The sequence below is a fragment of the Motacilla alba genome, chromosome 10 (genome assembly GCF_015832195.1).
Source record: "Motacilla alba alba isolate MOTALB_02 chromosome 10, Motacilla_alba_V1.0_pri, whole genome shotgun sequence".
Classification (NCBI taxonomy): domain Eukaryota; kingdom Metazoa; phylum Chordata; class Aves; order Passeriformes; family Motacillidae; genus Motacilla; species Motacilla alba.
The window spans coordinates 12,122,266-12,150,109 of NC_052025.1; the positions used below are offsets into that span (position 1 = coordinate 12,122,266).

Below are 27,844 nucleotides of genomic sequence, written 5' to 3' on the forward strand. Positions count from 1 at the left end.
TGGTTACCCAGTGGCACAAGCACTTCTAGCCTTTTAAACCTGCTTTGTGTTTCTGAATTAGTTTCAAGAAAGTGATGTACTTATTAATGATTGAAGACATTTAATAATGCAGGTTTTCTATTAATTTTTCTAGCTTGGATCCTACCACCTCATGTAGCAAGACGTTATACAATATGAAGAAACAATGCTTTGCAACAAGTGCTTGAAGTGAATTAATAATCTGGATTTCAAGGTCAGTGGTACTTTTTGTGCCAAGATGGCTGTTGTTGCTTGGCCCTGTCATCTCTGCAGGCCAGAAAGTGGCTTTAAAAAACCAGCAAGCTAAGAAACCAAAGTATTGCTTAATAACATACACATGGTGACTGAAGACATGGTGCTACTGGGAAATTAATCAATTTCTTTAGTCCTCTCATAATTAGGTTTACAGCCTTTAGGGAAGAGCTATGGTTAGGAAGATAGAGAACAAATGCTTTGGGGGTGGGGGAAGGGGGGGAGAGCCAGCCTTGAAACTCTTTCCAAAGTATGGACAAATGAAAAATAGTCATTATTATGTCAACTGAAGTAATATCTAAATCTAAATGCCAATCAGGCCTCTCTCTGCAGTCTAAATACTCATTTTACTGTATTTTTTTTCCTAGAAATAAGAGCTGGAGGCCATGGAGGCAGCTTCTGGACAGGCATTTTCATGCCACTATTTCCTCAGGATTTCTAGTTTGCCTAATAGAATCCTGAAGGTCTGAAAAGAGTCTGCTTCCATGTTGTGCTTTGACGTGGGAGTTCAAAAGCCCAGAAAAGAATTACATCAAATGCCAAAATTATACACCTAAAGCTGGATATAAAATTATGAGAGAAGTGGTGGATCTTTTACATAGATTCCTCTTCACACAGACCAGTTTCAAAGGATTTGTGCAAGCCAAGGAAGGACTGATTAGCTCAGGATGCAGCACAGAGCAGGGTGATTTGCCTTGTTCCAGCAGCCCAGGGTCAGAAGCCTTGCAAGCTTGCCAGGCAGTATTTTCTTTTCCCAAATTAGAAGTTGTGTGTGCCAATAGTAGGTTTCCTGGTTAATTCTGAACTGTAAGTTGAGGGAGAGCCAGGTGCCCTGGCCTCATCCAGAGTCAGGATAGAGCTAGTGAGTCCAGAGGATCTCACTGCCCTGAAATTCAGCAGGAACTGTGAGCCCCTGGTTTCCATACCAGGGGTACTTGGGCCAGTCGTCAGTGATAGTACCCTAGAAAGCAACTCCTCTATTGCAGCATCCTGGTATAAGAAGAGAGTTATGATTTTCAAGAATCTAGCAGATTTAAATAAAATGGAAAAACAAACCATCACTATGGGGATGCACTATAATTGCACTCTGTGCAATATCAAGACAGGAAAACATATGCCATAGTTAAAAGTATTTTCTCACTTTGAGACCTTATTTCAATTATGAAAAAAGCAGGAAATTGATTCTGACGCTCTTCTACCATTGGATTGAAACGTCAGTAAAGTTTCTTTTTGAGTTCTTGATAGTCTTTCAGTGCTCATGTGGCAGATGTTCCTCAGCCCAGTCACTGTCAAACACTCGTTGGTTTTGTGCCTGCATAAAATGATGGCTGACAGCACTGGGGGTATGGAGTGAGTGTTCCATGTTGCACTGGTGCAGGCTGCTGCTAATATTAGAACAGAATGAAAGCTCACTTCCTGGAGGCATCAGCAAGCTTTATTTGCAAATTTTTTTTCAGTTGCATCAGACATGTGGAATAAATTATCATAAACTGCTTGTGATTAAATGTAAAGTACCAGGAGGATTTGCAATAGTTAATCCCTTTATTTCTGGAGTCTGTGAAGAGCAAATTAAGCTGAAGACTGATACATAACTGGTTTTCATTAAACTAATTCTCTTACACTATAGAATTGTTTGGTTTAATTATGGAACATAATTTTAGAAATTATAAGCTTTAGAAATAAGGCAGTCAGGAATGTATACTAGTCTGTAACTGATGTTATTATGCACAAGCCACAAGTCTGTACTGTGATACTTCAAAAGTGACATCAAAGGTACTAAAACTTGCTCCAACATTTCATAATAAACCAGATCTTATTTTGTACCAATATATTACATGGCTATGGTCAAAAGCAGATTTCCCCCCTAAATTCTGCTGAAAGAAAATCCTCTATTTCCATATATTTTAATTTCAACAAAGTTTTGGGAGACTGTTTTACTTTCCATTTAACTAAAATAGATAAGATTCTGACATCTGAAAGGATTTACCTCAGCAAATGTGACTCCGTGTTTAAAAAAAAAAACACCTCAAACAATGAAATCAAATTTTGTTAGCATGCAAAAGGAATTAACCTTTGGTCTGGGAAAGTGTGTGAATAACAAAGAAAGCAAGCAGAGAATAGTAAATGCACTTGGTTTCTCATTCAGTTCCTTCTCTCTTTCTTCTTCTCTTCCCTTTATATATCTACCAAAGGAGCAGTCCCCACTGATGTTTGTGATGTAAGTGCAGCTGTGTCTGGAGCTCTGGACAAGAGGTGCTGTGAAGAAGGAGTTCTCCTCCTTCAGTGGCAGAACAGGGAGCTCTGGGTTGCTGGTGAGCTCTCTGGGTGCAGAGAGCAGCCCAATCCTGTTGGCTGAGCACGTTCTTCACCCAGCAAAGACGCCGGGTTAAGTGGATTATCTGCATGGCTCCAGGTATTGAGGTAAACCTCAGCCTCTCAGGCTGTGGTGTCATGAGGCAAGGTGAGCTGATCTAGTAGTTTACCACTGCTGAAAGGATAATCTTGTTTCTTTGCTCCCAGCTAACACACCCAGCACTTTCTGTGTGTTATCTAGCCCTTGAGAGTCCACTTTAACCTGTTCACCCTGTAGGAAAAGGACAGGATTTTCTTGAGTTAACAAACAGAATTGATTAATGAAAATGGGTAATTAGTGCTGTGGTTGGGCAAGTAGAAAGGGTGGGACCATAACAAAGAAGGGAGGAATGGCATAAAAGAAAATGGAAACAGAATCTTACCCTTATTTGCTTTTTTGTTTTTCTCAGATTCTTGTGAAACTACACCATGAGATACAGCCCTGATTTATCTGAGAAGGTAAATAGAAGCATTTATTTAGGTAACTGGAAAATACTTCATTGTTAAAGGCAAAGCTGTAGGTAGTGGAAGAGCATGGAGTGATGTTTGTGTTGGTATGTGTACTTCTTGTTTGCCCTATTTATAACAAACATTCTTTTTAAATATGTGCCAAGTTAATTAGGTAAGGACTTTTCTTGAACTAAATGGCATTTTTGTGTGTCACATGATACCTTTGAAACACTGACTTCTGCACTGAGGGTCAGAGACTGGAATAGAAAAAAGGGAGACTCTGTGCATACATCCTTCTTGACAAGGGAAAGCAAAGGCATCTCTAAATTAGGATCTGATTGGTCTGATTTCCTTGTGCAGGTCTTATTTTTCCATCTGGAAATTTCTTTGTTGGAGGAATTTGAGCCATTTCTACATTTGTCCAGGATTTATGGATGTTCAGTAGCTTAGGCAGAGACACTGTGTAGTTTGGAGATTCCAGATACGTCCATGTTACATTTTCAGAACAGACACGGAGTGCATTTGCAGTAAGTCAGATGTTTTTTGGGCAGTAGCACAGAAGCCTCCTGTGGATCTAATATGAGTAGTCTCAATAATTCCAACATGAACCAGAAGCACTGAAGTATTTTATAAAGTAGTTTTCACAGTCCATGAAATCTTGCACAGTATGGCAGCCAAGCCCTGCTGTATGGAATTGTGGGGCTGTAACATGCAGGAATAGAAAAGAATGGAAACAAAAGTGTAATATCAGTATGTGCAGTGATCCTGGCTGAAACTCAAAACATGTTGCCTTTTGTAAATAGAACTTGCCAGGGCTATACTGAAGGCTGTGAACATCAATTCCAACAATGCAACTTTTCCTGGAGGGTAGGATTTTTTTTTCTGATTTTCTACAAATTTTGCCCAATTGGATGTCCTCTCTGTTCAGCGGGTACACTGCATTCTCAAGCACTGACATGCAGGCCAGTGAGTTTAAGCCCTGGGGAACAATATTCCTTAAAGTTTTGCCTGCAGGGTTTCTGTTCCAAAGCACTTCAAACATCCTTCCCCCCAGGACCCACCCTGACTTACTGTTGGAGGTGGTACACAATCGGTAGCAGTCTCTTTCAGTCACATGGGTGTGCTAATAAGCTAAAGACAACATGCAAAGGAAATACTATTCAGAGGTCCTGAGGTCCCAAGGGCTATGACTCAGATTTGGGACAGGGTGCGAGGAATTGCTTTATTTGGTATCTGTTGCCTGCTCCAGCGCTGTGTCATTGTTAAAAGTGAAAGACTCACGCACCCAACTCTCTTCTCCCTGTTTATAAGGGCGAGGTATGTGGATCATACTGCCGTTAAACAAACAGAGGCATACAAGGTTGTCCATGTTCTAGGTGTAACTTGGCTAAGGCTGAGGAATCCAGAGTTAAGACTGCTGTTGCAGACATAATTAACTCCAGCACCATTACGTGTAATGCAGCTATGCAGCTCCATGTGGGCCATCCACTGCCTATCCAGTTCCATGAAACAGGCTCTGGATACTTGTTCAAGTGTGTCTGATTTAGCATGAGACTATATAAATACCTCAACATCTGAAAAATTTCTAAGAATGGGGTGTTTACAAGATAAGAAGGTACAGGTGGGTGCCCTAACTGCAACTGTAGCAGCAATTACCAGTGTAATGTGTCATGAGAGGAATATCATAGTAAATTATAATTATAACACTCTGACCTGGCATTGATTTTACAGTAGTGTTGTGGCTGTAGTTTCTGAATGCTTGGCAGAGAATTTTGAGCTTCTAAAACCATTCCTTGAATCAGATGCCACATGCTTTAAGTTTTAGGTTATTTAAAAAACCTCTTTATTTGATTTAGGCTCAGGTTAATTTTATAATGAAGGAGACAAGAGCTCATTAACAAAAAAAACCTGATGATTTTACTCTGTGGTTTTGCAGCTAGTGGCTGTTATTTGAGGTAAATCACTTACATGAATGCACTAATATCCACCATTGAACTTGTTACCCACAGCAAGTTTTGGTACTAAATAAATTTTACCTTTCCTCTGACTGCAGTCAGGACTGAGGTTTGCCCATGTCAGCAACCACAAGTGTTGCTGTACTGCTGGTAATTGTGAGGAGTTACTGAACAAACTCAAGGCAGGGACTGTGCATTCAGTTTCTTAGATTGCTGTCATGCCCTAATGACCAAAATGGAATACTGGGAATGCTGCATTTAAACCAAGTCTGACAGCAAGGATTAACTGGGACAAGCACTGATTTGAACTTGACTGTGAATGTTTCTGAAATAGACAACTAGGAAAAGGTAAATATTGCATGTAAGGGACATCCTGATCCTTTTATGGGAGCTCACTATTTAGTAGGGAGAGGGAGAAGTTACTTTTACATTTTATGAATGCCTAAGGATCTGAGCATGCTCTGTCAAGCAGGATACAGAGCAGACTGCAGCTCTGTTCTGTGTCTATTAAGGAAATGAGCCCCACCTCTGCTAAAATGGGCAAAACATCCTTGGTAAACAGAGCATTGGGCAGAGCTTACACAATTAGTAATTACTCCGTGAACCCAGGCTGGCCACTGCCCAACTCCAACTGAACTTTTATCCTCCTACAACATTCTGTTTAGAAACTATTTTTAAACAATAATACTCTCTAGCAACACCCATCCTAGAGGACATCAACTGCTCTGACTGTCATCTCAACTCCTGCTTAAAATGGGAACAGAAGATGCCACCTCTAACAGAAATTATGAAAAGTCAGTGACCAGTACTTCATGTCTTATACATCTTCATTAATGAAAGGAAACAAATGACTCCCACAGTGCTGTATTGTTACACTCAGTCCTTCACAAAGGCTTCTTTAGGGTCATTGTGTCAGCACGTTCTTCATGACAGAAAGTGAATAAGTTGGAAAGCTGTCAGTCAGGGAACCTGAAATCATCTCTGCCCTCGGTTTGGATTCAAACTGGGTGCCAGAGACAAGCAGTATTTTGCTGATTCTAGGTTATGCAAGAAAGATTATGCCTTAGTTACCTTCCAACAGTCAATGTCATTTTGTAATTTGACAAAAAATTTGAATCCTTAGTCACCTGCTACTTCCAATAATGTCTTAGAGCACCTCCTGGAAAGTGTTGGCAAAATAACCACTGCTCTGCAACAATTTTTGAGTTCAAATGGATGGGTACTTGCCCAGAAGTACTTGAAACATTATTAACCACTGATGTTTTCCCAAATCAAATATCTCCTTCCTTTCCTACCAGCGTATTCAGCTCTCCAGAGCCCACAGCTTCTCAGCACTATTAACTGGCTGGTTACACTCTAAGCATAGTTATATTGTAGCCATGGTCTCTTTTTGAAAATAGAATTGAAAGCAGCACATGCAAAGAGGAAGTGATGTAGAGAAAACAGGAGGACAGAATTTACTTTTGTTTTATAATCCAATTGCTTTGGATTCACGGAATCAATGGGGCTATTCCAGCTCTGAGAATAAGGCCTGCTCATGTGACTACGTGCTTGGAATCCCAAACTCTGCCAATTCATGCTGGCATAACTAAAGAGATTCCTGCCTCCAGCTCTCTGCCTGTTCTCCTAGATGCTGTCAGGCCAGTGGGAGGGTTGGCAGCTAGGCAGTGTTCTTGCCCTGAGATACACAGTCTGGGGTAGCAGACCAAGCAGCCATAAAATTCAGTTTTTACTGTCCTGCGAGCAGCAGTTGCTGAAGGCTCCAATTCACAGTCCTTTATGGATTTTGACTTCAGCAGCTGAAAAGGTCACTATCCTACTAGCACTCATTACTCCAGCAAAAATTGTAATTGGAGCCTCCAAACTAATCACAGGGGGTTAAACCCTGTTCTTCAGAGCTGTCACCAGTATGGATCTGTCAAAATCATTGCTTGCATCCAAGGTCAGTGAAGCCAACTAGCCAATGTGTATTTATATGCGTGTACACACACGCTTTTAAATACACTTCTGCCTGTTAACTGCGATCTCCTGGTGAGCATTTGATTCCTCTATGGTTCTGAAATGAAGCTGGTTTTGTCAGCAGTTTGTCAAATCATATACTGTGAGATTTTCCCACCAAGAGGAGTAGTAGCAGAGCAGCACTGTGGGAAAAGTGATTTATTGCACACATGTTATAAGGGAAGTTGCTCTGAAGAATATTTATATTTATGATTTAAATGAGATCATCTGGGGATTTTTCTCAAGAAAGGAGTAAGAAAAATTTAAATGGATGCAGCTCTGTGTTGGTGTGAGCAGTGGCCATGATTTTTTGTGGTAGTATATGAAAAAGCCTCCAAACTCTTGCTCTGATTTTGAAAAATAATATAAGAGTTATTTTGGGAGTATAGCCTCCAAATTCCTACCCTTTGGGTGTAAAGCAGGCAAATGTCTGGATTTTCAGAATAAAAAATGCTGCCAGTAGATAAATGTTTGGAATTATTTTGACTGCAGCCAGCAAATATATCTCATCACTATGGTTGCAAAAACAAACACCCACCAAAGAACTGTATCTGACACAGGGAAAATAATTAAGGGAAATGGAACAATTTGCAGCTTGTATTAAATTCTTTGCGTTCCCTCACACAAATCAGTAGTTAGAGGGGTGAACTGTGACCTTGATGTGAATATTCTGTTTGAGTTCTTGCCATTCTGACAGTAGCAAATAGGACAAACACCTAAAAATAGAAAGGAACTTGAGATGTAGCCTCCTACTCTGAACCATTTTCCATCCCACATTTTTGATAATCGATGGGAATTCAAAAATATAGTTTTGCTTTTGAGTCCAAACTGAAAATAATTCAGATTTTTTACCTCTGGTTTGGATGTAGTTAAAGACTACAGAAGTTCCCAGAAGCACCCCTAATGTTAGGAGTTCTGCTAGCTCAAGTTCAATGGGATCAGTCCATAGTTAAGCAAACAATGCAGTTCTGTATCACTAACAAAAATAATTTCCTATAAAATATATTAATATGTTTTAAACCCCAAGTATTTTAATTAAAGAAAAAAACCAACAATAAAAGGAAGAAAACAAAGGAATGTACATCCATGGTTAGATAGCCATAAAGGAGTATAAAATTCATCATAGATTTTGGTACTTGGAGCACAGTTCACATTGGAATGGCTGATGCCCTTCTGCATTGAAGCGTTGTGCAGCTGCTAAACCATCAGCATTTAGAACCAGCCTGAACATGACATTTATGCTGTGTTTTCATGAGCAGGGTTGGTTGTAGGTAGCCATGAAGAATTGTCTCTTCCAGGACCTAAGGTGACACTTCTTAGCAGGACATTCTTGGAGAGAGGAGGAGCCAGAGGAAGACACTGCAGGTAATGAAAAATTAAGTAATACCACGATCCACTTCCAAAATCTTCTCGACATCACCTTACTTAAAAGTAAACTTCCATTTTTAAATTGCAGTTCATGGATACCCACAAACATTACAGCAAGTGATTCCAAGCTAGGAAAGGAACGAGAAAGTTTTATCTTACATCTTTTTAAGTATTTTGCACAGGAAAATATATTGAAATTAAGAATTTTCAGTTAGTTTATGTAATTTACCTATAAATTTTAGAAAAGTAAGTCATCAATCCATTTACCCTCCCCCCTGCCCCCCTTCCCTGGACAGCAGAAGGGTGACATCATATAAAGGGAATGAACACAATGCTGAAAGTGTCCTGCTGGTTTGTATTAGCCTCCCTGATCAGGCACATCCTGTGTAGCACCAGTTCAGCTTTACCAGTTTGAAAATAGACAGATAGTCTATGCGAACAAAGAGTGAACCAAGAGTTCACTGTGTGGAGAAGCTTCCCAGCACCCAGCAAATAGAGGGCAAAGCTGTTGGGAACTTTTCAAAGGTGACTGCACAGTCATTCCTCTTCAGAAACAGCACACTTTCTGTACAAACTTAACATGTCCTCCTGCTTCAAAATACTAACACAGGAATAAGCAGGATGAGACATAAAAGAGGTTAAAATTATTATTAGTCTTTCTAACTGACACCCTTCATCCTGTCAGATGTCAAAATGCTTTCTGAAACAGATGGAGCAGCTAACCTGGAAACTGAGGAGAAAGTGGGTCTGTAGGCAAGGCAAGGAAAAATAAATCCTGTTGTTTAGAACAAATGGGATACCATGTTCAGGCCTGATAGCAGAGACTGCTTGCAAAGTTTGGTTTTGTGGGACTTTGATGAGTTTTCTGTGGCTCCTGTTACACATGTAAACAGCAAACCCACCTATATCTTATTAATAGTTGGGGAAACTCCATTCTGTGAGGATGGATTTGTGAATCTCTGTGCTGAGAAGGGAGGTTGGGGTGGCATTTCTTCCCTTGATTCAAATTCGGACTCTGATACTGTAAATAACAGCTGTGTGTGGAACTGCGGAGCTGCCAAAAATGAAATGAAAGGCAACTTCAATACTTTTTCCTTCCTGAGTCCAACACCTATACAATCCCTTTTGTCCATCCATTCTGTGTCTGTGTGTTAAATTTGTGTATGCTCCATAGTAGCTAACTTATTTTTAAATGCTGGACAGCCAAAAGAAATTTCTGTTTTCCTTTACAGAAATCCTTCTTGAATCCTTTCATAAATTACCTGTGTGAAAACATAATCTTATCCTTAATTTTTAATTCTTTTTTGAAAAGCTTGAGTAACACAGTGTTTATGCATCTATGAGTAATGAAGGCAACAGCAATTTAATAGTAACTTATTTAGTGTGTGTGTTACTTATATCTCCACAGTCATCAACTGAAATGGATGTGATATTCAGCTGCTAGTGAATATTGAATCTACTGTTAATGTTATGTCATTCTTCTGAGAGTTCTTTTTGGTTCGATTTTGATAGACTGACAAACATTAGCTGAGCTCTGTATGCTTTTATTTGAAATAATGTTTTTCAGTAGTTCCCAGATGAGCTAGTACTTGCTTGTAAGTATTTTGGGATGCGCTGATGTGAAAGTTTTGGGGTCAATCCAAGAGTAAAACTGCAGAAATAGCTGTATAACATCAGCAAAGGCAGTTTGCTCCTTTCCAAGTTGTAGTAAGTCATAAAGTAAATGTAATGCACGAGTAATAGATGTCAACTGAGAATCTTCATGAATGGTGTCAGATACACATGATTAATGTGCTGTCTGCTAGAACAGAGTGTCAAATACAGACTTGTATAAGTAGGTTAAATAAGTTTGCCCTGAGCATAATGTTGTCATCAGTGCACTTTTCCTCTGATGCTAAGTGCGATTGCAGCCTGACTGATCTGGGAGTGCTGTTAAAGGCAAAGTTCTCCTGTTGCATTTTTGTTTTGTGACCTGACTGCCCTGTCAAGCAATCATTAGATTCCTCTTGCAACTTTTATGTTTCCTGCATGGAATCAGATCTGTAAGAGTTCAGGCAACCTCTCTTAAAGTCAGACATAAATTTCTGAAAGGAGAGTAGTTGAATGTTGATCTGACTTTGTTATCTTTAATCAAGAAATATAAATATGTGCAGAGTACAATACTTTGGTTTTGATCCACAACAAAAGCTGCATTCAATTACTTTAACTTATAAACCCTCAAAATGCTATGAAAAGGTACCAATACTGTTCTTTATGAATGCAGGTTGTGCAGTCAGCCTCCCGAACATGGCATTGAAAATGTAATTCCCACTTTCATAGCTGGCATGGCAGATTTACCCCACTGAAGTTCCTCAGAAGTCCAGCATGCTGGAAAATGCACAGTTCTGGGAGAAGGTAAGGAGAACCAGCTTCTCACCACAGCCCAGCACCCCAGAGAAGTGTGCAAAAGTCAATCACAGCTGAAGCCTCTACTCCTAACCTGAGGTAACCCATCAAATTTTGCTGAGTGCCTCTTAATCTGTTTTCGCAGTCATGCCAGAGAACAAGCTGACAGTCAATCAGCTTAACTTAAAGGAGAGGGTGCAAGCTTTGCTGTCCTCAGTCCTGTGAGGCTGATCTGGAAGAGACAGTGTCGGCCTCACCCTTCTCCCCTGGGGTACTGCAGCTTCCTATAGATTCCAGCTGATGGCTGAGCAGCACAAATTACACATCTGATTGTGTCATTACTGGTGTTTTACTGTAGTGACTGGTCTATTATGCAAGTCTGTGGTTGCAGTGTAATCAAAAATCCATATGGCTTGGGGAATACAGGATAGGATAACAATCATTAGCGTAAGGTCAGCTTGAACCCTTAGGTGTTGAGTTGTCACCAAAAATATTTGGTTTCCCTTTAGTATACTACACAGCAGATTGCCTTCTTATTCTAAGTGAAAAACTGATATTGAATTAGAAGACCTTGCTCTGTATGAAGGAAACTCAGAATACTTTAAAGAGGGGAACATAAGGGCAGTCATATAGAATGTGATATGTGAAACAAGAGCCAAGTTAAAAAAATTATTAGCTGTTTGCCAGCCAAAGAAAACAAGTTTCTGTGAGACCCAACCTGCCTACACCTCTCCTAAGGCTCATATACCAACTCATGGGAGCTCTGCAGTGGAAATGTACATTTAATTCTGATTTGTTTTGCTTGGCAATTGTATTCCTCCAACCTGACTGATTTCAGCATTCAATATTTTAATGATACATCGCAATAAAAAATACCTAAGATCTTAGTCAATCAGTCCAGAAAAATAATACAAATATCACCTCCATTTAATGACACATGGCATTATTCCCAATGATTGATTCAGAAGAAGAGCAACTAGAGCTGCACATAGTAATATAAGGTATAGGTAAATAATGTATTTATTTGCCACACAGTGGCAAAAAGATATTTCTTGTTTCATTCACTATTCATTCCCGATTATTCTTTCTTAGGCTTTTCTGTGTGAAGTTTTTCTAAGAGATGTTGAGTGATTTGGAAAGAAAAAGTTCAGAAATCTGGTCAGTATTTTGGGTCTACTTTAAAAGCATAAACAATCAAACTAGTCAGTGTATTTAAACATAGTAATTTAGACAGTGAGTTATTTACTGAATTTCACCAGCAAATTACAGATTTGACGAGTCCTTGAACAAGCCTCAGCAGAAAAATTTAGGACTGGTGTGAGGTATGTCTACATAAAGCTCTGAATGTATATTTGGATAGATTTTTCCACAGCTCTTTGAAAGTTTGGCCTCTGTTTTATGAAGTTTGTGATTTTTTTCAGTTGTGAGAACAGGAGAAAATGATTCGGTATTTACCTTGCTCCTTCACATGCTGAACATCTCAAATTGAAATAATTTCTGTATTGTTGTGACTCATTCAGTCAGAGAAACTTAATGCATTTTACTCACTTGAATATTTTCACCATCATAATACTTTTGTGAACTAGTTAAGTGTTATTAACCCCATTTTACAGCTGAAAAACACAGAGATAAGAGAGATGAGAAATGACACTTTCAAAAATGACCTCTAAAACCATAAGTGTAAAAATTCAGGAGCCCCTTTTGAATGCAGACATCAGTCATTTTGCCAGTGTGTCCTAAGAAATTTAGCAATTTTGGCAATGCATCTTGCGACTCCTACTTTTTAATTTTATTTCCACTTTCACCGTATTATTTCAAAATGATAACAAATGTATACTCTATTCATCAGCCATCAGATCTACTAAGAATAAATAATACAGTACTGACTTCAGTGTGCTGGTGAGTGTGTGCTTCAGCTGTTTATTTAGTAGTGGTGCTATTTATAGAAAACTCCTTCATGTGATGATGTTGCCAGTAACACAGATGTCCCTTGAATGCACTCTATTTTAAACAGAGGTGAAAGGCTAAGGAAAAATATAAAAGAACCCACCTTTAATATTTCAATTTAACAATAACAAGCAGGGTGTGGCCACTCTGAAACTGCAGCTTGTCAAATGCTTGGGAGAAGGGAAGGGTGGGAAAGCTCTCTGCTTACCAGTTCCACAGTCTCGTTAGTAAAAAACACATCTGACACCAGTGATTGTGGCCTGAGAGATACAGTGAGAATGGGTGGTGCTTTCAGTAATTGCTGTGAATAAACAGTCTTTCTAGCATGTAGAATGTAGCCATGGAATAGGCAGTTTTATGAGTGTTAATGTAGTTATATTTTAGAAGCTGTGAATGCAAACTCAAGAATTCTCGGCTGTTTAAAAAAAAATTCTTTAAAATACTGTTTTTGCCCCCAAGGACACTGTGAGACTCTGCACATAAAGCTTATCCAGAAAGTTTATTCTTTGTGCTCAATTTGCTCTCCTTAAGCTGGGCATTGGGATATTTTCAGTGTTTAAAATGAGACTTTCTGGCTGCAAGTTACAGAAAATGCTGTTGCTCCTATTTGACAGTGGTTTGATAGTAAATGAAATTCACAAGAACATGGGAAGGTCAAAGACAGAAAAATGCACATTTGATACATGGATAACCTTCCCTGGAATAACTTGCACTTTGTATTAATTTGGTTTTGAGGTGTTCTTTTGTATGTGTGTGTTCTTGTTGTTTGGGGGGAGTGTTGGGGTTTTTGTTGTGTATTTATGGCTCAGTTTTGTTTTCTTTTAATTAGAGAATAACAATCTGAACTTTCTATGAACTGAAAATTTAAAGCTTAAATAATATGTATTTACCTGGAATCAGCTTAGTAGAAGCTAAGCTAGCTTCATCCTAGCCCTGGAGAAAAAAAACCCCCACATATATTTCCAGCCAGAATAGACTTCCAGTAACTCACAGTTACCCAGAACTTGCTCTCCAACATATGAGGTCACCTGGAACAAGCACTTGATTTTTTGAATTCTCCGTTTATTGGGATTTATTAATTTAGTTCTGATTCAAGAGAAGTTAGAAATTAAGAAAAAAAAAAAGAGTGCTGTATAGAATCACAGCTAATGTGTTCTGCTATTCCAGAAGACTCTACCAAATAACTTCCACTCTGTTTTATCTAACTATGAAGGAATTTTATTCTGAGAAAAGGGAGTATTTTTCAGAGTGTGTAGCATGGTTGAGTGTCTGCCATAAAATAGACTGGTCATTCCTCCAAAAATTGTAGCAAATTCCTCCAAATGCTACAAGCAGGTTGTAGTGAGTCTAGTATCTAGACAGATTTTGTCTGGGCTCATTCAGCACATGGAAAAAATATTTCATCTCATTTTTTTTCCCAAACTGACACCACAAAGCCATTTCATTTCTTTTTCCTGACATGTTTTTGTGTTGTTCAATACTGAATGCAGTGTCCCCTGACTTTGGAATAAGCTGGTAGGATTGAGCAAAACTCCTTCCTTTTCACAGTTAGAAGGAAAAATGAGATCATAAAAGAGAAAGTTAACTACAGAGCAGTGGCTGGGCTCCTTGCACAGAAATGTCAAGCACACCTGAAGCAAATGACTCTAGTAAGGCTTGCTAGCCACATACTGTACAGCTATTTTTGTTGCTTTCTATACCTTAAGGCCTCCTACAATAAATCCTCACCTAGTGAGAATCTAGTGGTAAATTTGTCAACTTGAACAAATTATAATTCTGCTGATGGCACAAATAACTGTACTTTCCCATCTGGGTCATCTTCTAATCAAAGCAGGAAAAGATCAAACCCCTTACAGAGATAAGCAGCACAAAAAAACTTGCAAGGAAACTAAATATTACAACTTTTTGCTCCTGCAACTTCCAGTTTGGAAGTTTGTGGTAGGGGAGGAAGGAAGATCTGCAGCCAGCTCAGGGAAGGCTGTAGTGGAATGAAGGGGAAGTGCAGGGGTGTAAAACTTAACTGCTATCTTAGACAGGAGTCAGGCTTTACTTGAACAAGGGAGATCTCTTTCAGAGTTCACTATTGAACTGTGAAGGTAAAAGGAGAACAAGGTGCACTACAAAGATGTTCAAAAGGTGCAAAAAGCTTGACTTACCACTATTCTTTTGTGTCTGTGAGTCTCTTCAATCTCATACCCATGTTAGCAGCTAGGAAAAAAGAAAAACCTACTTTTACACTGATCCAGTTTGCTTAACACTTTGCTCAAATTGCTGCATAAGCAACACCTGAGGAAAAAAGTAAATAAATGATGGGAAAATTTGGGAAATGCAATGATGGCAGAGGATCCTGATAAAATGAGAGCAGAAAATCTGCAAGTCCATTATAAATGTGGGACCACCAGAGTGTCCCCCCTCCAACAGAATCTACTTTGAAGAAGTTAGCAAATAATTTAGTTTAGGACTATACCTCTTATTCTAGTCAAAGACTACTGCAAAAAGATCAGTTTTCCCAAATTTATAGCTGACAAATCAAAGGTCTTTTCATAAAAATCTTATCAGAACTGGGATTGTTGCTTGCTCAGGAAGGGAATTATCTGTTTTCTCTCTTGTCTTTTATCATCTTTTGTGAACCAAGATGTCTGCAGATGCTTCAATATCTGGGCCTCAAAAATAATTTCTACAAAAAAAGAGTGCCAATAAAATGTGACCTCTTAAGCAGTCCTAGAAAATGTGAAGGGCAGGGGAGATGGGTGATCCCTCCTAACTGAAATCCTAATTATCATTAATCAGCCATGAGTTAACTGGGAGTCACAGCACATCAGAGGTGCAACCATGGGTCTCAGGAGATCTGAACTTGTTTCCTGCTTTATGGCAGATCTCAGTCTCTGAAGCTGGACAAGTAATTTAATCACTGTTGGCCATCTCCAGGAGGGGTGATCAGCTCCGACCTTTTGCCTCTATTGCCTCTAAAGGCTCCCAAAATGTGGCAGTCTGTCACTGCAGTGCCTAAGCTCTGTACAGCCTGATTAGGCAGGGGCCCCTTGCACAGTCATCTGGCAAACACCATAACACAGTTCATAAATAATCATGTTTTACAATAGCCCTTTTCTTCAGTTCCCAAGGAGAAGACGTAACACATTGTCTTAAAGGAACAACTCTCATCTGGTAATATTAAAAATGTTCTGAACTGCTCTCTAGTCACCCAAGTCAGATGAAGTTGTAAAATCCCTTTCAACACCTTGGTGTGATTTTAACCTGCCTTCAAGTCTGAGCTTGGAAATTCTTCCTTTGAAGAGAGTTCCTTTGAACAACTAAGGTACGAAATTATTTTCTCAAAATGTTCACGGTCTTTCAGGGTTCCAGGTTTTGTTCTGATATTTATCAGTGTCTTTTGGCTTGCCAGAGCCTTCCTGGATTGAATTCATAATTTAATAGGGGAGGATAAAGTCAGCTATTGCATGTACCTTTAATGCAAAGTGAGTTATTGTATGTGCACTGCAAAATGACAGCAATGACTGTCTGAACTATCCAGGCACAGAGAGCTGTTTCTGTCAAATACTTATGGTATGACTGAACACATGCTCAAAGTAAGATCTTTGTTTAGTAAATATTGAATATTCCCTAGTCCTTTATATCCTGTCGTCATTTCCTTTGTACAGCTTGCAGCTGTACTTTCAAGCCAATGTACAAAAGTAATTGGTTAGGCAGAGTTCAGAAGTGTGTTTAACTATGTAGCACAGATATTTTTGATGTTTTTTCCTCTCAACAAAAATCATGGAGCTCTGTATCCAAACTCTATCCTGCCTCCAAACTGGCCTACACCAACATTTTCTGTGTATAAAACATAGATTCATTCATTATCCATTAATTGAATAGAAATATACACATATTTATGTAATGCACATATAAATCTATAAATATAAATATACACGTATATAAATAAATATATATTAAAAAGTAAGGAACTTGGCTGCCATGTAGTCAGTTTGTGGTTTTGGAAAACACAGGCTTTAGGGTGGAGATAGCCATTGTATTGCATTAGCTATTTTCTCACAGTTTAAGAAGCAGCAGCTCAGAACACTTTGGTCCAGACAGTAAACCAGGAAAGCAGTTCCTCCATGTAGACCCATGTGTTTCACCAGGCCTCTGAAAAGAGGTGGGTGGAAGGGGATGATGGCTAATTCATAGATGGTCACAGGTTCCTGTGAGTTGGGCAGGAATGGGAAAAGAGGGAAATTGTGTAGTGGTGAAGCCTTGCAGGAAGGAACATACACCAAGGAGGGTGAGGAGGGAAGGAGGACTGTTCATCCTCGGTGTTCACAGGACTTGCTCCATGGCAGTGCCTCTGTGTGTGTTGGGTTGCAGAACAAACATGGAAACCACAATATTGCAGGGTGGTTTTGTCAGTTTTGAGTTGTGGGCAGAGCACACAGGTTTTGGATTGAAACCTTCATTTTCTTTTCTGCCCAATGCATATTGAAATAGGTTCATTCTTTAGTGATTTTATTTTCTGTTGTGTTGTGTCCCCCCCACCCCCCCGCCTTGTTTCCATTCTCTGAGTTGAATGTGCAGTGACTAACACTGACAGAGTTAATTGAATAGTAAACATCTGTGTTAGGCTGCTGCCTCTCTCAATTCTCACTCTCTTTTTAAGCTCTGCCAGAGGACTTGGGCTGTGTAGGGCTGGACAGAAGAGGAGTTTGGATGTTGTTAACAACTCAAAGTTAGGAAATGTGTTGAAGGTGTAAGCACCACTCGAGTATGCTGCTGAACACTTACAAGGCAGCATGATTCAGCTCAGTGACCTACAGGTGGAAGGCAAACCGTTATTTTCACTTTTTTTTTGCCTTGCAGAATTCATATGGGCTACAAAGTCAGGGGATGAAAACCTGCAAATTCTGAAATTTAAACTCATTACTTCCTGAGAGTTGTTCTATAAATGATAACAGAAAATTCACAGGAAAAAAAATAAGTAATTTAAAAAAAACCAAACAAACTGACCAACAACTTAGATGAGGTGGAATTCATGCTCAGTTCTCTGGAAAGACACCCAGCCTATGCACAGAATCCTGAATGGGTAGTGTTCAGCAGGCAGCATCCTATTTTCCATCCTTACCAACTCCAATTGTTGTGATTCATCCAGAGATGGTTTTTTTTCAGTGTTAAGATAATGGAACAGCAAAATCTTCCATGAATATGAAAGTCAGAGCCTTCTGACTGAAATTGAAATTATTCTTTTGACAGAGTAGCAAAAGAAAGATGATAAATAACATTATCACACCAAGGGAAGCAATACATTTGCAGTGTCAAGGGTATCCAACCAATGATTAGCATATTCAGTTTCAAATTAACCTCATTATAAATTGTAACTATAAAATCTCTTTTGAAAAATTACTTCAAAACTGAACCTTACTCCAGACAAATAGCTGGAATTTGACCTCTTTGTAATAGCTTTATTTTTTTCCATTTTTACTTTAATTCATTATGTTGTCACCAATAAATACAATAATCTGTGTCTTCTGCCAAAATACTTCACAAAATATTATCTGTCTTACAGGGGAAGTGGGGAGATGGGTTTTGTTTGTTTTTTGGGGTTTTTTTGAGTGAATTTTAAGAGAAAATAAATATTATATAACGTGTATTTTATGATTCAACAGTCTGAGGCCATGTTAAGAATTAAGAATTGTTTTATTGGTGTTTCAGTGCCAATTCATTTACATCACCAATTATGTTGCAGGAATAAAACTGCTTCAGGAAGGCTCAGAGCCTGGATCACAGCCCACAGCTTCCCAGTCGTATCCCCTGGTGGGAATTTTAACACAGTATTCCCCCAGGTGCTACAGCTGGGTCAGCAGCTCTCCTGGGAGCTCGAGCGGAGATGGGGCTCTGTGGGAGCTGCACAGAGCTGCACAGCTTTAGCCCTGCTCACAGACACCATCCAGGGCCCAGGAAGGGAATGAATATCTCTCTATTTTCTTCGGCAGAATACAAGTAGGACCAGATCTGTATAATGGCTTTTCTGCTGCACAGCTCCCCAAGGCTGTTGCTCAGCTGGAAGCAAGGGTGGGTGCGTCAGCAGTCTGTCTCTGTCCTTAAGGTGTCCTTATTCTGTGCACTATTTAGGCAATAAAACTGTTGGATTTTTCATTCAGCTCCGTGATATGTGGTGGTGAACATACTGCACTGCTATTTCCAGAATAAAAAGTTGTCAGTGTAGCAAGAAGTGTGGCTCTAGCAGCATAGATTTTGAGGAGTAATTTTTTTCTTTCTTTTCTTAAGACTCTGGATTAAGCTCTCTCAGTGTTATCTGGCTCTCTCACCTGTTCCAGCTGCACTAGCAGGGCTGTTTTTAGTTTTCAAGGTTACTTTGAGGTTGGATTCAGACCATGGGCAAGAAATGTAAACACGTGAAAGGCATGTGAGCACATTTGGGAAATGCCATATGGTGTTCTTCATCGTCCCCATCCTCGCCAGTGAAAGCCTGCTGACATTTTTGCCTTGAATTCTCTAGGAAAGAACAGATAAACACCAAGACAAAACTGCTGCCTAGCCCGGCTCAAGCTCAGATGAGACTTTATCCCTCCTCTGAAAACCTTAATCAGGCCAAGCTTATGTGGGACTGGTGTTTCCTGACTTACTGTTCCTGCCTGTCCTTTGTGAATCATAGAAAGAAACGTCCCAGCGCTGTCAGAGATGCATCCAGGCTCCTTTAACCTGTTTATAGTGGCTCTTGGGGTATGTCTGCATTGCTCAGTAGAGATACCTGTTTTGGCTACAAGCAAGTTTCCTCCAGAGTCTGAGCCAGTACAGTTGTGCCAGTGGGGTTTTGCATAAGACTAATTGTCATGTGCTGCTCCTTCTGTGCGGCCACACTCTGGGCTGTACAGCCCCACTGTCTGCTGCAGGAGAATGAGGTAACTCTCAAACAGTTCTGCCTTGTGGGGCACAAAGCTTTGCTGTCTTCATATATGCTCAGGACTTCTTCTCATTTCAAACTTTTAGTCTGTGTAAATGCTGTGTAAATGCTTTAGGTTATTTTGCCTTTCCTTTTGACAAACTCACAGAGACAAACTCACATCCTTTCCACCACAGAAATCAGCCCTCACTGTTTCTAGCAGTGCTGAATTATGGCTATGCAATGGGAAGAGCTGGGGATCTCCCAATATCTTAATTTCTGATAAAAGAGACTGCCATCCAATAGTCAGGTATGATGCAGTGCTCCTGTTCTTGCTCTAGAGATCCTATTCTGATGATCAAAAAGCCCAGCATTGTGCAGGATTGCCCTGGAACCTCAGTGCTTACTGGGAATGGCTGCTCTCAGTCCTTTTCTCTCCAGCTCCTCTTCTAGCCCAGAACCTTCCCCTTTGCACCTCATTGCTCTCCAGACAGCATCTGCTGCCCACCAAAAGTGGGTTCTATGGGCTCTGAAGAGGGCAAGAGATACATGTTTCAAATACAATAGAAGAACAGGATTCACAGGGCTATTGCTTTGTACATCTCCAGGGAATTCAGAGTTTTATTGAAGTGGCCAATTTCCATAGCTGATTGGCTGATTTAAGGGACTCAGTTCCACAGCCAAGTCTCCTGTGCAGCATGTGACTGGGTGGATGGTACCCCACATATTGACTTTACTTTGAAGAACTGATCACTCACCTGCAACTTCTAAAAGTTTAAATTTAATTTCCTATTATTTGGTTCCTCTTGTCTGAAAATTCCCCTGGTATAAATATTGGGCTTGCTTTTATCTCCTTTCTGCTTCCTCAGCTGCCTCCAGCCCATTTGAGCTGTATCTCTTGCCACACTGGTTCATGTGAGTAAGTCACAGAGGTGACTCAGAATCACCTAAATCAAGGTTAAAATTTCTATCAAGATTTCTATTTCTAAATTGTAGCCACATTTTCCAATCTAAAGCTCATCTGCTTCTTTTCCTTCATTCTTATCCTTGCTTCTTTTTTCACACTTCAGGCACAGCTCTCTGAAAGCTGGTTTCAGTGTTGATGTAAAACTTTAACAGTTGGCATTTGGTCTTACTCCCACTCAGCATTTCTTTATTTCTTTAGCTGTGATCCTACAACTGTGTGTGGGCTTGTGTTAGAAACCAGATCACTGAAATGGTACAACATTTATTGAGGCAAGGAGGGAGGGAGGGAGGAAGAACAAACTTGTTAAATTGACTTCACCAAGGTCTCTTAGAGGATTCACCTTCCTTCTCTCCCTGCATGGTTTTCCTCCCTCCTTCTCTGTCTTTGTCCACCTGAGCAGTCCCACCTGCCACTTGTAGATCACATTTCTTGCAATCAACTCCTCACACTCTGTGTTTACAGAAATTAACAAAGTTAACATCATGTTAACAAAGTTTTCTGTCTTTGTCTTGTGCACCTTTTAACCAACACAGACAAAAGTGTACTTGTACTACTGGGGCATGTAGCACACAGAAAACAAGGAGCACATCAGGTTAAACCAATTGCAGTTCTGTATTGTAAGGAGGATGTGTTAATGGGGCTTTTCAGGGAAGTCTGTTTGCCTCTGAGTGCTCATGGGGGTTGCCGGGTGGTATAATGATAGAATTTTCTCATGACCAGAATTTCATTACATCATTTGTTAGCATATGGAATGCCACAAGGGAGTTCTACTTTATTTAACATAGTAACAATGAACAGCTGGCTGCATTACAGTCCTCTGTGTCAGAGAGGATACAGTCAAAATATATTAGTCTAGTTTAAAGCATTCAAATTACTTTTTTTGTAGGCTGGCCAGCATGCCCTGTGAGTGAGCAAAAACAAGGAAAAGACAACTCAATAGTGGACATAAAATGTCAAACATAATGAGTGCCTGAGGTCCAAGCAGAAGAAATGTTGCTGTGAAAGGTGTTAGAGGGATTTAACCTATTTAAGGAACATGGATTTTAAAGATATCTAGTTTCCAGGACTGCTCTGTTGTCTACCAGGACTTTTAAGCCAAGATTTATATATGATACAATGTTGATATCAATATTCTGATAAAATTATGATTTCACTTGCCTGAAAATTCCAGTGTTAAAATGTCAACTATTAGCTCCTTTTGTAGCTCTGTGAGTTTAGCAGGGACATTTGGTCATTCCCAGCTCCTGGCATTGCCTTGTTTGCTAGGGTTGTTCTGGAGCACCTCTGCTCCCTTCCCCTGCAGCCATGTCAGACAGCATCATTGCAGCTGCAGTGAGGGCACTAGACAGCTCTGACCATTTGGACATGTATTCTACAGAGAATTCTAGAACCTTCTGCACATTAGCACCGTGTGATGTGTCTCAAAAGCTGGCATGTGCAGTTGCAGCCCCTGTAATGGCTAACAGACTGTGAGCTGCTTCTTTCTCTGTGCAGCACTTATCAAGTTTCCTAGTTTTCCCAAATCTTAGCTCACCAACTAGAGAATTAGGATTAAGCATTCATTTTCTCATGTGTTTTGATGGATGTACAGAGTTCTGTGATCTATTCCACAGCAAAACAGAAATACTCTGCACAAATCCCCATTCATGCTGAATTTTTTGTGAAGTTTACTTGAGTACATACAGTATTATACAAGTTAATAATAGGAAGAAAGTTCTCACTTCTTGACAGTTTGTGGTATTACCCACAGACCTTTTCACAGTGCTTTGCAAATGTAGTTTTACAAGCTGAGAAGGACATTGTGTTCCCACAGTTACTATAAAATATCTTTTCGTGGTACTAAAACATGGGATTGACAGGAAGCTTTCTCTCATGATTGGCCTGATTTTTTGTTGTTTTAAGTATGCATGGTTATACCTTGGCATTGGTATTTTTCTAATAGTTAATAGAACAACACTGCCATTAGCTTTTCTTGCCACTAGGCACAGTTAGACATATTCAGCATATCCAATCTTATAGGAGCTGGTGTCTTTGGGTATTGCTGTTTGCATTGCTTTTCCCCCAGCTCACCTGCTATTCTGCTTTGGAGGCAGATGGCCAGAACAAAGGAAGGGTTTCCAGATCTGGCCTTACAAACTGCTGGATGAGCAACCACTTGAGGTTTTAGTGCACAATTAAATGTAACTTTGTCATACTTTAATGGCCAGATGAAAGGGGATTCAAAATTGGGAAGGGGAAGAAAGAAGAGAAAAATGCAGCAATAGTCTTGAGGTATCACCCTCAAAGGAGATTTTCAACAAGATATTTGTCTTTAAGGTTGAACAATTGGATAAAGGACTGAATAATATCTTACAGATATTTTTTTCCTTCAGAAACATTTTTCTGATCTGTCCAAGACATTGAGAGGGAAACATTTTCCTCAGCCCCAAAGTGAAATGAAATAGAATTCATCTTTATAGTTCCTCTAAAACAAATACAAAGAGAATGACATTGTCTCACATCTTACAGTCACTGATGGGGAAAGTGAGGACTGACGGTGGTCAGGGTGGATGAAATCTGCTGCCAGGGTCCATAACTGACAAATGCACTTTTGGAAATGGACTGGAAAATACAAAATGCAAAGTTTCTGCCAGTCTGCAGCAAGAAAATTACATTCCAGCCTTTCAAGCAAGAGATGTTGAAACACAAAGCTGCTGCTCTTAAACACAGCTGCTTGTGCAGAGGTGGTAAATCAGTTTATTTACCTAACACAAACATGACTGGAATCTGTGAGGAGGAAGGTGCCTGCCTCCTGCAGCATCCCAGCTGAGGAGACAGGCAGCAGGATGTGCAGGCAGTGCTGGTTAAGGAGGGGATGAAAACAGTAACTTGACTCAGCTCAGTCTCATGATGGGAACAAGTGAATTAGAATAAGAGATGCAGCATTTCATGTAGATTTGAACATATCAAATTACAGAGAGGACACAAATCTAATAAAAATATTATTGTCTTCAGAATAATGGGGAGATTTATTATGGTTTTTGTGTGACAGAAAATCCTGTAATTAAGACTGCACTATAAAAACAAGTGTGACAAGAGCTATTTTTCAGGTTCTCAAACTCTTTGACAAATTCTCCTTTTAAGCTTTCTTGCTTCCCCCAACAGTGGGGAAAAAAAATCATATGATAGCATTTTCTATGCCTACATTTTAGGTAAAGAATAGCTTGACACACTTGATGCCTAAAAATATGCATCCTAAATACTTCAGCACTGAAGAGCTAACATGTATTGCTTGATACAATCCCCTTTTTGCAATTTAGCATTGCCCTTATGATAAGGCTTTGATGTATCATATCACTTTAAAAAGTCAGTCACTCTTCACTATTTGGTCAATGCCTGTTTTGCTATATAGGGATGAAACTAAGCAGTGCTTAATTGATGATTAGGTTTATCTATCCGCAATATTTCTGTAAATTATCCCAGGTGAGCCCTCCTACCTGCTCGGAGGATACTCAGTAGTTAGAGTTGTAATGCTAAGTAGTCTGCAAGTTACACATTTTATAAACCAGACTGAGTTTAGCCTCTGTGTTTTCATTATAGCTATTTTCCAGACACCAAAAGTTGAGTTTGTTTTTTGAAAGAGACTCCAAAATTATAAACTAGAGCTTAATTTTTTATTATTTGTAAATGTTGCATGTTTTATTGCTGAAGAGCTGTATCAAAACTTTACGTGGGACATTGAATTCAGTGGTGGTAAGGGAAAATGATCCATCCTCCCTATGTAGAAAGCATTACGTCATGAAGGGATGGAAACAAAGACCTCTGAGGGACTGGGATAGGCAAACTTCCCTCCACTCACAGGAAATGGGTGAAGCCTTTCTTGAAATTATTATTCAGACATTTTGTGCTGTGAAGGAAATGTCTCCTGATAGCACAAGCTATTGGTTTCCTGTTGTGAACTAACAGTTTTGGCATAACCAAGAATGGACAGGAAGGGCAAATGACTGGGGGTCATTGGAAGAACTTATTTTAATGAAAAGACCAGACCAAGTAAGTGGGAAGAAATTTGGCCTGAAAAAAAACCCCTGAAATTAAAATGGGGCTAGGGGAAGGGGGAAGAAAAGGGCTCAGATGCTGATTTCTACAGTGGAATTAAATAATAATAACACAAAAAAAAAAAAGTCCCCCATGAAATGTTCACAGGGTTAGCAGGGGGAACTGTGTTGTTGGGCAGGAAGTATTGCGGGGGGAGAAAGCCCTTTGTGTCCTACCTAATCAAGAGCCTAATTCAACAAATATATATCCGGCTTCTACACTGAGGAAAGCAATTTTTGGAAGGTGTCACAGATGCAGAATTGCTTGGTTTTTTTTTACAAGTAAGACCTTATAACAGAGGCACTTTCAAGTCTTCTTTTTCAAGCAGGGTGTATAAATAGCAGTGCCAGCAGGTCCCTGCACTGCCTGAGTGCTGGGCCAGCTGAGCATGAGCCTTCCAGGCAAAGGGAACACAGGCAAAGGCTCACAGGACATGTTCCTTCCCAGCCTGCAGTGACAGCAGAGAGGAGGAGGCTTCCCTGGTCCCTCCTGAGATCTTTGGGACCTGTGCCACCTCCACAGCCCTGCTGAGGCTGTGCCAGGACTGCCCTCCCAAGTGTGCAGTTGGCTTTTCTCTGGAGGAGACAGTGCAGAACTGGTCCCAGCTCCAGAGCCTTCCTCCTGGAACATCACTCCAGCTCTTCTCTGGAGGGGACAGTGCAGAACTACTCACAGGTCCAGAGCCTTCCTCTTGCTACCTCCCAGGGGCTGGAGGAGGGAGGGCATGGCAGGGAGCACTCGCTGAGCTCTGCCCTGTCACTCACAAGGTTTCGCTGCCAGCAGCAAAAAGTAAATCTAAAAATCTCTCCAGTGTCGCAGGCTTCTTTTTATGATGGCAGGCAAAGTTTCACTTCAATAATTCAAAGTGCCTAAAGGCTATTTCTAAAAATCAATGTAATCTGCTTGGACTTTTGTTTTATGTACATTTGGAGCAGGCATTTGCATCCTTGCAAAGATTATTTTGATTGTATGGAAATTCAGGTTGTAGAAAATGGCTGCCTGGTTCAGAAAAAACATGAAAATAGTTACTTTGTTTTTGCAGATTCTTAAAAGGCTGCCTCTAAAGAGTCTTTTATGATGCCAAACCCAAAAGAGTTTGGAAAAATGTGTCTGATTTTGTTTTGGGATTTAATTTATATACAATTTTTAAACCCATATACTGTTGTATATACATTTCTGCTTTCTATTCTTAGAAAAATACAAACTTCAGTCACATTGGAATAATGTTTTTTTTTTTTTTAACATCTCCTTTTAAATATTTTTGTTTCCATTTAGGACTGCCAGCATTACCATGGAAACCCCCAAAAATAAAGACTTTCCCTGCCTTATGAGAGTACACCTGCAAGAGCAAGAACTGCCTATCAAAAGTGACTTCTTCATTATGGGTGTCACCTAAGGACATTTTGTGCGGTCAGTATGACTTTTTCTCTCAAAAGTTATTGAAATTATATTCTGAGCATTGATACAATTTGGTATCTTGCCATGGACCAGTAACAAATGTCTGTTGCTATCCAGTAGTGCTCTTTTTAATGTACTATCTCAGTTTCAAGAGAAAAACCAGCTCTTGATAAATTGTAGAGTTGAGTTTGTAAGCTCAGAAATATCAAGATGAAATAAGTCCTCATCTCAGTGAGACAAACATGTAAAATGAAGATCTAATAAGCTGTTTTAATATAAATCATTCCACTGGACTCAGAAGGACTTGGATCAGAGTTACAAAGAGAATTGCAAGAATTCATGTACTGCTTCCTAGCAGAGAGGTGGAGCATATTTACTAGTAAGTAGTTGACTGCTATCAAAATGGATCTGGTTAGACTTTTCAACGCTGCTAATTTTTTTTTTTATTACAGAATTAAATAGTTTGATCTGAAATTTTACAATTGCAATTAGTTCTGTGCAGTTTTCAAACTAACATTTAATTTTTTTTAGTTAATTGCAATGGCTTAGCATGTAGTTTTTCCAAGAAGAAAGCAGCTATGGTGGTAGGACTGAATTCAGATAACCTGGCAGTATCTATGAATAATATCTCAAAATAATGTTCTTGTAATAACAACCTCTCAAACCAATCAGATATTTCCATTCTTTTGGTGCCTACTCTCTGTTCTTAACTATATGAATTCTGCTTGCCAAATTGTTACAATTTCCAGTGTATAAAGGCTTTTGATTTGTGTACCTTTCTGCAGTGTAATGCCAATTTGACAAGTCTGCATCTGTAATGAGCACCACTGGGAAAATAGAATTTTTTGTTTGTTTTTCTGTATTAAGGACATTCCAAACCAAATCAAAAACTGAACTTTAAATGAAGCTAGAAATACACCTTTGTGTTACTACCAATAGCAGAGGAAAATCACCTACATATTTTTTGCTGTTGATTAAGCATACTTACTAAGCATACTAACTTAAATGCACTCAGGTGTTACCAAGATTTTCTTTTCACTCTCTTTAATGAGCAAAGTCCTTGGCAGAACTGTTTTTCAGCATAGACAAACCTCAGAAATGCTATCTGTAACATCTCCATGGTATGTCTAATACCAAATGATCCTGTTCAAACCAACAGACACCTCGGGAAATTAGATGCTATTCCACGTGAAGAGAAGCACCAGACCTCAGCTCTCCAGGAGTACTGAAGTACTAAAGAAAAGAACAAATTCAGTCCTCAATCCAAGTGTTTGCAGTACAGAGCTGAGTCTAGAGAGGAAGGGATTCATTCCGGCAGAACATTTAGCTGTACATGACAAATTAGTGTCATGACTATTGATTGCACTGTCTCTGGCTATAGTCTCATCAGAATACTATCATTTTGCAGGACTGGAGCTTCCTGTTGTACAAATGAAAACTTTTCCCAAAGAAGTCTGGTGTTTGTAAGAAGAGATCTTTCCAAAAGTGCACAGGTACTATCAACAAGATACAAGACTAGTGAAGTAATTTTTGCTGCATTTACAATTCAACTATGAAATTTCTGGATGTTTGCAGTCAATAAGGATTTGTGTCACAAGAGAAATGTTTTCCCAACAAATGCTGATTCAAATGTTATACATTCCCACTGCTTCAATTTTTGCTGTAGGCTAAGTAGATGATTATTTAGTGTTGCTACAAAGCTGTCATATTACTTATGCTGCTCACCAGAGAGGTGGTTGTGTTTCAGCATTAGGCAGGGAGTGTTCTGTGTGTACATCTGAGCCC

At 39.6% G+C, this 27,844-nt stretch overlaps 1 long non-coding RNA gene across 1 annotated transcript; it reads left to right on the plus strand.

The window, feature by feature from the left end:
• Window positions 1-131: 131 nt before the first annotated feature.
• LOC119704977 lies at window positions 132-27,844 on the plus strand. The gene is made up of 6 exons (XR_005258106.1): window positions 132-232; window positions 2,463-3,081; window positions 8,324-8,390; window positions 10,657-10,787; window positions 25,937-26,071; window positions 27,468-27,844. It is a non-coding gene; the product is annotated as an uncharacterized LOC119704977 (long non-coding RNA).